Here is a 12,503-nt window from a genome sequence, read left to right as displayed (position 1 = left end):
ACACCCGAGTTTCGACGATGCTAATCGAGTTTAGAAAAAAACAAACTTGATCAGGCTTGAATCTTAGTAAATTTACCCCTAGAGTCTGATTTGTTGCTATGGTAACACCAGACTCTCTATAAATTACAATAGGAAGTTGCATTATCTAAGTGAAACTGTAGAGCAGGTAAGGAAATCTGTGGCTTTCTGGCGGTTTAGAACTACAAGCCCCAGCATGCCCTTTGTGTCAGTGGTTGGCAGTTCTTGTTGGAACTTGTATCAATGAGACCCCTTTCACATCGCAAATGGCACACCCAGGATTTGTACACGCGTCCATACCGGGTGCGACCCGCCTGAGAACCATTTCAGACCGGCGGCCTGACGCAGCAATAATGCCGGGTCGATGACGTCACCGCCATCACTACTGAGCCTGCGTCTGGAGATGAGATCCTCTTCAAGCGCCAGCTCTCCCTATGCAATGAACGGGACCTGGGTCGTCTCGAGCTGGGTTACCTGTTCACACAGCACCGCGAGCCGATGTGAACTTGTGTTCAACCCTGCTCTTTACCCGAGGTGAAATTTCCACTTGGCCCTTTCACACTGCCCAGTAACCCTGTTGCTGCGTGTTCATGTGCAGTAACCCAGGTTATTTGATGGCAGTGTGAAAGGGGTATGACAGAGCTAAAAGTAGCCTAAAGCAAGATGAGATGTGAGAGTCACACACTTTGTGCTAAACTGGCAAATGTAGCAGGTGTCATGTGGATGTATTGTTTTATATATAAAGTACTAACCTTTCCACTAAGTAATACATACTGAGTATTACAGCATCTAGATGTAAATATAAATACAATATGAGATAATATGAATGAGAACTCTGCCTGTGGAGCTTATAGTCTAATGTAAAAGAAATAGAAACAAGAGATGAGTGAATGTGTGAGGTGACAGTGTATTGCGGATCATATTGAGGTGTGAGAAGTTTTGTTAGATCAAAGGAGTGAAGTGACTAAGGCCGGGATGTACTAAGGTTGCGGTGTACTTACCGCCAGTCACCACAACCTTACTAATTGCATATGTACTAACATATACGATTAGTATTGCAAAGGACCGCTCTTGCGATAAGAACTGCCCTTTGCGAAGCAGCCAACACCGGGTGAGGTGGTCTCTGTGCACCACATCCCCTCCGAGCCCCGGGAAATTCCTGCTGGTGACCTGTGCAGGAAGATGAGGTGGAGGGGGAGGACTCAGGTGGAGAACAGCCGGAATCATGGAGAGTAAAGGCCACCATACATCAACAATTGATTGCAGCAATCGTTCAATTTGCAATCGATTGTGTATAAAAATCTTTCCCTTTTTCAATCGATTGTGGCAATTCTGCAATCGATTGAAAAAGGGAAAGATTTTTATACACAATCGATTGCAAATTGCACGATTGCTGCAATCAATTGCTGATGTATGGGTGCCTTAAGATGAGTGGGGGCCATTGTTAGGCGACAGCATTTTTTCCACAATTTTCCTTTAGTACATCCCGGCCTTAGGGGGAGATGTATCAAACATTGGAGAGCGATAAAGGGGTCTATTCATTAAGCCTTGGAGAGAGAGGTAAAGTATCAATCTGCTCCTAAATGTAATATTTCAAACGCAGCCTGTAAACTTAAAGTGACAGGAGCTGATTGGTTGGTACTTTTTGCTCTCCACTTTATCTCTTTCTAAGGCTTACTGAATATACCCCAAAGTACCAACCAATAAACTCCTAACTGTCAGTTTTATCAAACCCAGCCTGTACAATGGCAGTTAGAAGCTGATTGGGTTAGTACTTTCTCTCTCTCTTTATCTCTTTCCAAGGTTTGATAGCTGGGTACACACTATGATGGCATAGAATAGAATAGGGTTCAGTGGTCAAGTGTACAGTGAAGCTTCCATTATTGAGAGTATCGGGAGATTAATTATGTAAAGAGTTTAAGCTGTGTATCCACTTGCCGATTGAACGACTACAACATCGTAATCGTTCAATCGCTCATTAATTGTGCATAAATCGACAAGTATAATGTTGGAAACGACCAGTGATGCGCACTCCCACTGGTAGTTTCCGACATCAACCATCGCCTGAACATGACTGGCAATCTGCCGATAACGACAGATTGGCCATGTTCGGGGATGAGGGAGGGTGCCTGCATTGAATGACATATTGTTCAGTGTAGGCAGTACAGGGGATGAGGAACGATTGTACGATTACAGTGTTGTAATCGTACTGTCGTTACTCCATCGGCAAGTGGGATACGCACCTAAAGAGTGCTGAGCTGGGGTTTTCTCTGTGAAGATTAGTATTTTATAGAGCAGCATTTGACAAGTTTGAGTAAATATATATACATTAAGGGACAGAAATTATAACATGTTGGAGAGGAGCCGTTCTGGTCAGAGGTAATCTGAAGAGGAGTGTTGTAGTCTAGCAGGGTAGTTTAGTTCTATCATGCATGAGAAAAGGGACTGATGCAAAATATGATTTTAAGCAGAAGACAGACTGAGAGTGCAAACTAGCATGCTTGGGAAAGTAGAGAGATTGGAATGCTATCCCCAGGGATTGTTATGTCAGGGAAATGAAAAGATTTAGAAGCAGGAAAAATTATGACAATTTCATTTTTCTCCATGTTCACTTTTAAACAAGAGGACACAAAAGAGAACGCAGCTGCAAGACATTCAGGAGCTGGTTTCTGAAGAGATGAGCGATCAGAAGCTTAGGGATAGATTTGAGTGTCATCAGCATCTAGCTGATACTGAAACTTGAAAGTTAGAATAAGCTGACCAAGACCAGATGCTAGTTGGAGAGGAGGAGGTATCCAAGAACTGAACCTTATGAAACACCAACAGAGAGAAGACACAGAGAGGAGGTACAGCTGTGACAGACAGTGACAGTCCTGTCAGACATTAAGCAGGATCCACAATAGCATAGAACCGTTGAGTAGCGCAGAGTGGTCAGTAGAATAAATATGGAGTTGGACATTTGTATTTAGCACTTTAGTAACAGCTGTTTTTGTGGAGATTGGAAAGTACTTTGCGAAATATCTATTAATGAATTAGAGGAACACTGGTCACCACAGCAGATGATCTTCCTTTTCTAGAGAGAAAGTGCAATAGTTGGAGAGGAATGAAGGGATGAGAGAGAATGGATATGATGGTAACATGTTTTAAAGGCAGATACGGAACTGTCAGTGGAAACAGTTAAGTTAAAGATGTTAAAATGTTGAGAGAAGGAATGAGAAGTAAGGTAATTATATAAAGGAAACAAGCAGTGAGATGGAGAGAGGAGATGGTTTATCTGAGCATGGATACTTGTGTGATCTTTTGCATAGGGCCGTATTCAATTAGAAGCGAAAAGCCGAGATCCACGAAAAAAGTATCGCCGATCTTTGCTTTTCGCGTGGCGGAAACTTATCTCTGTATTCAATTCCACCCGCTTTTCGTGTACGCGGAAAGTTAATGCAATGTAATAGGCGAAAGATCCACCTCTGAATAGCAGGAGAAAAGAAGTGCAAAGGTGGGGAAACCTTGGGGGCTGTCCCTGGGACAGCCCCCAAAGGACAACTGTGTCAAAAAATTCTGAAAAAAAAGTTAACACTCCAAAAAAGTATTAATTTTGGGGGTGAAAAAGTACAAAGTGGGGGGACAAGCATAAAAACTAGCGAAAATATACTTCTAGGGGTGCTGTAAGGAGGGGCCAAGTGTTTTTGGGATTGCAGGTGCATGTATGAGGGTGGTTTTTCACATTTTTAAAAGTTCACTTTAGAGACATTATAAGATGCTAGCACCCATTTAAGTACCCCAAATTTACAGGACTACTTATTTTCTCCAAAATATACTGCTTAATGCCATTCTTCACCACTTGTGCAAAGACGCTAATAAACTATTGAAAGAACTTAAGTACCCCAAAGAGCTTAATTAGGGCTATTCGGGCACATCTACATTGAGCCCCAATGTTAGTGCATCTTTTTTGGGGGTTCAGGCTGATTTCCCTATTTCTGACAGCACTTTCCGCCTGTTCCGACTTCGCGGCTTGCCATTTTCGCATGGTTTGGAATTGAATAGGGTGAATAGCGGGGGCGCGCACGATCAGTTTCCGCGTCCAATACATGCGATGTAGGCGGAAAGTCGGACAGGCAAAACTTTTATCGCAGACTCGAAATTAATTGAATACCGCCCGTAGTTGGGATTTAAGATGAGTTCAATTTAGATTCCCATGGTCATGACTAGAAGAAGTTGATTATTTCTATTTGTTTTATTTGTAGGTGATTGCTGCCCCCACTCGGCTATGTTGATGGGTTCAGCAGCGGCAGTTTTGGCTGTTCTTCTTTTTTCCACATTTTATTTGACACTTGTCCAATATCCTGCATATTAGTTGAGTCTTCATTAGCCTGTTCTGAGCTTTGGTTTGCGGTCATCTGCATGTATCCAGTAAGCCCATGTTTGGCTTGATAGATTGCAGGTTCCATGCTGAACAGTTGGTATCTGTTGCATGCACAAAGCGCAGGCAGACATGTTTTAGGCTGAACCAATGTTTTATGAGTATGTAACCAGTATACCGGGGATTAAAGACTTCACTGAGTCATGCTTCACTTACTTGGTGGAGAAGCCATTTTAAGTTTTGAACCAGTATTCCTGATATTGTAATCAATCCATTTGAGGCGGATCACCTGTACGCGATGGAGGAAGACATTTTCTGGACCATTATTCCTGAGAATGCTGCTTACCAATTCCCTAGAATCTATCCATTCACTGCAGTCTATTAGAATTAGTGACATCTGAGGCCTGAGGTATTTTGTACCTCTTGCCTCAATGATGTCACTAGTTTCTTTGAATTGACAAAATGCGCTCAAAGGAACATTGTTACACTCTCAAAATGACTGTCTCCAATTTGCCACTAGTAAATTACTAGTCTGCATTCTCAACAACCACAAACATCTAACTGGGTCCACTTCATTTTTCTCCTGATCTAATAATGTATATTCATTTTCTTTAACAGCACATATTTTTTTATCAGGCTCATTTTCTGTACTTGTCCCAACATTTATCACAGTTGAAAAAAAAAAGGTTTGTTATGTTCATGCAGTGAATGTTAACTATGTGTGTGCTGAATGGAACAGCTGTGTTTTGCAGGCCCCCTACAGCAAGAAAAAGTTCAAAGAATGTGAGAACTTGAGAGAATTTAATTTCCTTTTTCTTCTTCGGCCCAGTAGAACCATTATAGGCCCATTGGGAGCGTGCATGCCTGGGTCTGCCTTATTACTGTATGTTCCTGACAGCTGTAATCAGTTGGATAAAAATAGACTTCACAGGAGAGAGGCCATTTTCCAGTATAATTTTACCTAATCTTATAGATGTGCCCGCAACCGGCCAATTCAGGAGTCCCAGGGGACGCTTTGCTCTCTATTATACCATTGGTGGTTTTCAGCGAATCGGACCTTTTGAAGAGACTTTTTTTTCTGGCTGTCTCTGGCAGTATTATTTATTCTGTGTGTTCTGGGCAAATGAGTCAGTCTGATTCTGCATGGAGCTATGGATAACGACAAATAGTCTATGAAAAGTGATGCTACACAATAAAGAGCTTGTATTGTATCCATGCCTTCAATTAGGTGCATGGTTACTAACGCTGCAGAGATCATTCCCAAATGTGCAAAACTGCAGGCCCACAAAGTAACTGACACTTTGGGGCTGATTCAGCGGTGGATGCACGCGCAGCCTAGTTGCCCGTCTGTGACTTTATGAATATGCAGTTACGAATACCTTCCCTGGTGTACATCCATGTGTATGAATGTGCAAGGACTGAGAGGCCCACTTTGAGTGACTGTAGATGCTGTAATACCACCTGGTGTGTCTTTACATGCCACCATCAGTCGCACCATTGAAACTTGTACCAGCCCTATGGCGGGTGCAGATTCTGTCTGAGTATGTCTTTATGTGCGACAGCACTTCAGCGACATGGGCACGACACTCCCATAACATACCCTTATGATGGACCATCTCTGTTCATCTGAATAGCCGCCTCACAGTCACTGCCCTGGAACGCCCAGCATTTTTTCAAGACATTTCTGATACTGTGCATCTGAATCGTAACAGCGCCTTTGTGCGTACACTCTGCATAACACATGCGCTGTACATTTTTCTAGGGATTTTCTCGCACGCGGAGTAGCAAAACATTGCTCACCTTGGTAAACATTGGCATTGCGTGTGACTCTGAATCAGGCCCTTTGTGCTAAAATCAATCAGTCAGGACTTTGTGCTGCAATTTGGTTCTGGCGTTGAGGCTTTCAATCAAGACCACAGGCGTCTTGGTACCCACCCTGCTCATGTTGCTTATGCATGCTCCCACTGGCAGTAGGTTGTTGGTGAAAAGAGTGCAGCGAAACTCACAGGGCCCTCCTGCTGATTGGTCTTTTAAAGATGGCCGGGAGACCATGTTTCAATAATCTGAGCAGCATCGGGGCATGTGAAAGATTTAAGAGGTGGGCAAGATGTCGAAGGTCACACTGGAGGGCCTGACCTCCCAGGTAAGCAGTACATATTGGTAGCTGCTCAATCACTTTAGTAATATCACCCAGGTGCTTGAAAAGGAGGGGTTATTCTATGCAAGAAACAGCAAAGGGTATCCCCCAGCACTCTGAATGATATCAGCAATAAGGTTTGAAAAACTACATGGTGGTAGATAATTCAGAGATCTCCAGTGATCGGAGGAGCCGTGACCTGGCCTGGCGGCTTATGGTGCATACACACGGTCAGATTTGTCAGATCAACGATTTGAACGATTTTACCAAAGATTTGAATGATTTTTGACTGCATTAAAATGAATGGAATCGTCCAAGTCTGACTGCAAACACATCAGATGTCAGATATCGTTATCTGACCATCGGGAACGCGCATCGTTCAGGCATGTCAGATATGTCAGATTTTCCTTCAGATATGAACGATTGAACGATTTTTGAAATCGTTATCGTTCAGATCTGAATAAAAATCTGACTGTGTGTATGCACCATTAGACATATTTTTGCAAATATATGCAACTGAGATATCTGAATTATCTACCACCATGTAGTTTTTTAAATCTTATTGCTGATATCATTCTGAGTGCTGGGGGATACCCTTTGCGGTTTCTCCCAGGTAAGTATTCATTTGGGATTGGATTTCAGTTGGAGAATAATTTCACCAAAAATGTAATATTTAGTTTTTGGTGGCTACATTATCTCACCTGGAAACACAGACATTTTCTTTATTCTTTATTAATCTTTGCTGTATGAACAGCAGAGGGGAAATAAGTCATATGACTGGGTATTATGGTAATAAATGCCCGTAAACAAATAGCAGTTGTATGTCTAGGCTCTTCTAGATGCATTCTAATAAGCTGATGTATTGTGGGGGACACCTAGTACACAGCACTGATAAGACACACAGGATTTGGAACAAATGTAGTGAGCAGCCTTGCTGGGAAATAGGTTATTAGACTTTGATCCATTAAGCAGAACAAGATAATCCTGACAAATCCTAGTCAGAATAAAGCTACAAAGAAATTACTACGCAGCTAAAGTTATTGCTGTTTGTTATCTGCTGTTTTAGATGTGCCTTTTTTGCCATATAGAAACCTGTATAGAAAAGTAGGGTTAATCTCACATATAATGGTGTGATATGAAATGTCGACATTTACAGTGTTGACGCTGACATAATGTTGGCAATTGGAATGTCGACACTCCTAGTTTAGCCTAATTCTAATGCAGCCTAACCCTAATTTCAGATGTCCACATGCTGAATATATCTCCATATATACACACTTTTATATAATGGGCCTTTTAGATCTTGGTATGCCAGTTCCTTCTGTCATTAACTCTGCAGGCTGGTCTTATTTCCATTACTTCAAGCCTGCCACTTGGAACACTCTTTGTTTTCTGAAAGTGTCCAAGTTTGTGGCATTCCTCCTCTCACTTGTGTAAAGTCAGGCAAGGACATATCTGCGGTTGCACCATTTCCAGCCTGTATGTGAGTTGCGGTTTCTGAAATATGGTACCTTGCTTTATTGTCTGATACCCACGTCTACTTTGGTACATCCCCCATCATCTTCTTGTCAGGCACAGTTGGATGGTGCTATCCTGTAACAAAAGCAATACAAAATAATGACTTACAAAAATGCAATATACTTTGTGTATAAATTGCAGATCTGGTATGGATAATGAAATGAATTCAATCTTACATGTTGAGGCTGAGACTGTTCCCCTGAAGTGTATAAGGAGTTAAAGCACCGTCGGCTATGTCTTCATCAATTTCCCTAAAAGTGAATACATTCTTAATCGCACACTATCATCTTGCTCCTCGGATGTGGAAGGCGAGAGGCTTGATGAGTCCGTGCCTGAACGATCTTGCTGTTTGACGCCTAAAGACAAACTATGAAAGTGGGAAACCAGATTTAAATCTCGTCAAAGTATAAACCATTCTTCCCATAACTGAGAACCATCCAGTTTATCATGAGATTATTAACCTATTTCTTATATAACTCCAACATTTTACGTAGCTCTGTACATAGAGGGCCTGATTCAGAGTGTACTGCAAGTCATCTTCGCAGATGGATTTATATTTTTAGCAACTGTCTGAGCCTGTATATGCTACTATTAGCAACTACGGGAGATTGATGTATATGCATCTCAGATGCACCTCCACTTGCTGCTTAGTTGGCGTAACTGGGCAACATCAGGGCTTTTGCATGTAGGATGTGTGCCACAGGCTATTTAGAGATGAAAGTGTATATGGAAGAAAAAGCACTGTCTATCGACAATTTCTCACAATATTGTATCTCTTAGTACATATCAGGGGCTTATTTATAATGGGTGCAGGGTGTGCACACATGGGCCCATGGGTCCAAGGGGGTCCGCACCGCACACCCTGCAGCCATACTTTTTTTTTTAATACTTACCGCTCCAATATCCCTAGGAGTAGCGCTACAACAAACGCCTGGAAAATGGGCGCATGCGCAGTAGGAAATCACTCTAATGCCCGGAGTCTACCACCACTGCTGTTAGTTCGCTGAGAGAGGAGGGGGCCCCAGACGGGGAGTGAACACCCCCCTGGTACATATAGAATAATAATATAAAAATATAATAAATGGAAAAATATACACTTTTAACATATAAGCAACAATATAAAACATATAAGCTAAATGGCATTTGCAGATCTGAAAAATGACATAGACACAAACACTGAATTGACTTCAAAATATCTCCAATGTAGAAGTTTATCACCAATACCATCATACAGTGTCCTTGTTAGTATAAGGTCTTTATTAGTAGAGTCCGCTTCAGCATTAAAGCAAATTGGTTAATGTTATTTGTTTAAAATGTCAGTCTCACTGCGAACTCAACAGCTAAGTTCTCTCCCAGAGAGCAATAAGCAGTATCATTAACTCAGTTTAATAGCTGTCTGCCAGTCTCCTTTAAAAAAGTCCTTTCACATGCTCCGCAACAAATGCACTTTCCCAGAGCTGTACATGCACCCGTTTGATATCTCCCTTAGCAAAGGGGAGATTTTCTTAAGATTACACACAGTGGTTGGCGGTTAGCGGGAGCAGTCAATGTAATGGCTAAAGGGCCCCATACACGGTGCATTGTGCGCCCAGTTATATGATCCAAGGGCTGATATATCGGGCGGTCCCCACACACTGAGCAATCCGGTGCCCGTCCGCCGATATGCCCCCTCCCCGTAGACCTGCATGAGATCGTCCATCGATTCTCCAGATCTCTTTTTCATGCAGAAAGATCTGGAGGAGTGACGGGCGACCCCATGGGAGTGCGCAGTGGACGATATCATACACACACACAGAACGATATAGCTGCGATATAGCTACTCTGAATCAGGCCCAGAATGTTTGATCAATCACATCACTCCCTACCTGAGCCGAGTGAAAAGTCTACATTTTTGGGCACACTAACTCCATAATATCAGTATGTTTTTGAGCTGTTGGCGGAAAGCTCAGTACACATAGTGGTAGAGTGTGGATAGAGGTGTGCAGTACACCATGGTTCCCTACTCTCCCAGTATCTCTGGGAAACTTCTAGATTATTGACAGATCCCCCCCGTATGCTCGGGGTGTAGACAGTTCTCCTTGAAGTCCAGTCACTAGCTTGAGAAGTGGACGGGCATGTGTCATAATGATGTAAATTGCATCATCAAGCTGGAAAATGGAGACATAGTGCTCCAGACAATTCCAATAAATTGTACATTAAATTATCAATTATGTCCAGTGCGGGAAGATTGTTGTCAGAGAGGTAGTTGGTGAGATAAGCTGGCTCTTTTAGGATGTTCCAAATAGTGGTGATATCTCCCTTTGACGTGTGTGCAGTCACATACTGGAAATGGGATGTGTAAGATGACCCTTGCTAGGGGTGGCTCTTCCCGTATAGTGTGCACGCCATACGTCGCCCTCACCCTGAAGGTGGTCGTCAGGGTTTTGGATGTCCTTGAGTGTGTGTGTCGTGACGGCGTTCCACAATATGCACTTACCAGTAGGCAGTGTGTCCATCCTGGTGTGTGCACTCCGGATCTTCAATCCAGTTGGCTTCACCCCTATGCTGGGGCACCCTTACTCTGAACTCGGTGGTTCCCTAGTTGGCGGATGGAATCTCCTTCCTGTCCCTGTGTGTGCTGAGGTCTCGAGGAGAAAAAAATCATCTCCAGGTAGTGGTGATGACAGCAGCTGTGATGGTGGCAGTCATGTGTCCTTCCATGGTTCTATAACAACCCTGATGCTAGTGCGCTACTGGTTTGCTTCCTTCCCCCCCCTGCCCCATTGTCTCAAAACAAACCTCAGCTGACTACCAGCCTTGCGGGCCCCTAGGTTTAAGCCTAATCAATCTTATGAATAATACAGCCCTGCTTGGTGATGCAGATTGTATCAAGCTTCACCCACAAGAATCTAAAACACAAACCAATACCAATATAATGTTCCACCAATATCAATAAACAGGTATCTCATAGCTTCCATAGCAAATCTAATTTCTCTTCATGCTCGAAGATCTGAACCTACTTCTAGAATGGGGCCACACTGTTGCTCAGTTGTCACTTGTACCAATAATTGTAATACTAGCAGGAGAAAGTCAAAGAAAACTACGCAAGAGGCTCCGGATGATGCTTTTATTTTTTTATCCTAAACCCTAAAATGCCCATCAAATCCAAATTCATGGTCATATTCTGTTAGTTCCCAGATTCCAAGGCACCACTTTCTGTTAGAGAGCAGGGCAGACCCCAGGCGTGTGAGCCGTGCACTGAGTAATAAGCATGAACATGTTGCATATCACCCCTCCAGCTGTCTCTTCTTATTAACTGTGTATATGCCGAAATTTGCTCTGGCATTGAGGGGGGTTAATGGAGCAGCCTGTGTTTCAATGTAAACTTCACATTCCAGGACCCAGACAAGATCTCTGGCAGGATAAGAAAGGACTGGGGTTTAGAATGAGATTTGGAACCTCATTGGGAAAGGGACGGTCAGTGATTTATCATGGTTGGCAATATGCTGTGAATGTAACACACACTGCAGTATGAATTATGGATTTAGTGCTGTAGGCAGGAATAGCTCTATGAACTGGCAGCATGATTGGCAGATGGTCTGGATCTCCCGTATATAGGAATTCTAACATGCATGTTCCATAAATTAACACCTTTTGAGTAATGTGTCTGGTTAAAACTTTAAGACTATCTAGCTCATATAACTTAAATGACTGCTTTATAAGACAAAGAAATACAGTAGCTATTGAAAATTGCTGCCACACCCCCTTCCCCTCACACAGCCTAACACTAGCCCACCCCCTATTGTCACTCTAACCCCTAACCCTAATACTTACAGATGGGTTTGCAGCTGCCAACTACATCCCCCAGCAATCAAGTTAGTACAAGACTGTTGCTTGCCTGTGTGTGCACTAATCTGCCAAGCTTACTAATGCAATCCCAATGCAAAGACAAGTGCATAGTAGAAGGGCCACACATTTGACAATTTGCATTTAAGCATCACGTCCTCCCCTAGCTCTTGTTTCATTCAGGTCAAACAGTAAATCCTATAACAAAATAACACTAGCAAGTATCAGTTGTTGTAACCCACAGATATGTCTCCTTCTTTCTGCCCTGTGCTTGACTATGTACTCCGATTAACTGTGCCTTTTGTTTTTACATTGTACTCTCCACGTAGCCTTCTTTCCTGTATTATTTGTGAATGAACCCTGTGAGACAGTCAGCGAGGCTATGCTGCAGAAATGAATGGAAATCTGTTTTTATAACAACACAGAAACTGGCCATTTTAGACCAATGTAAATCCTCTGCTAAATTCCACAAAATAGCATAATATACTTCTCCGTTTTCTCCCTATTGATAAATACTAGGAATATGTATTTACTGACCATACTGTGTCCAGGAAACTTTACTCCAATCCTCAAACTATTTATAATTCAGATCCTTCCTTCCTAGAAAACAAAACTTCAGAAAAGGGAAATGTGTACTACGTTCCACTG

General features: G+C 42.6%; 1 protein-coding gene and 1 long non-coding RNA gene across 4 annotated transcripts in view; one reads left to right on the top strand and one right to left on the bottom strand.

Annotated features, from left to right (window-relative positions):
• The window catches only part of TNS1 (tensin 1), a 754,643-nt gene that overhangs the window by 521,194 nt on the left and 220,946 nt on the right, over nt 1-12,503 (top strand). The gene's annotated exons all lie outside the window — the stretch shown is intronic.
• Nucleotides 7,278-12,503, bottom strand: part of LOC148442514 (uncharacterized) — a 62,583-nt gene continuing 57,357 nt past the window's right edge. The window contains exons 2-3 of the long non-coding RNA XR_015875795.1: nt 8,207-8,397; nt 7,278-8,105 (exon numbers count right to left, since the gene is read on the bottom strand). This is a non-coding gene — a long non-coding RNA (uncharacterized LOC148442514). The remainder of the gene's footprint in view (nt 8,106-8,206; nt 8,398-12,503) is intronic.

Source organism: Taudactylus pleione, unplaced genomic scaffold, assembly GCF_031769625.1.
Source record: "Taudactylus pleione unplaced genomic scaffold, aTauple2 ptg001477l, whole genome shotgun sequence".
In the NCBI taxonomy this organism is placed as follows: domain Eukaryota; kingdom Metazoa; phylum Chordata; class Amphibia; order Anura; family Myobatrachidae; genus Taudactylus; species Taudactylus pleione.
This window is presented reverse-complemented; position numbering and strand designations above follow the sequence as displayed.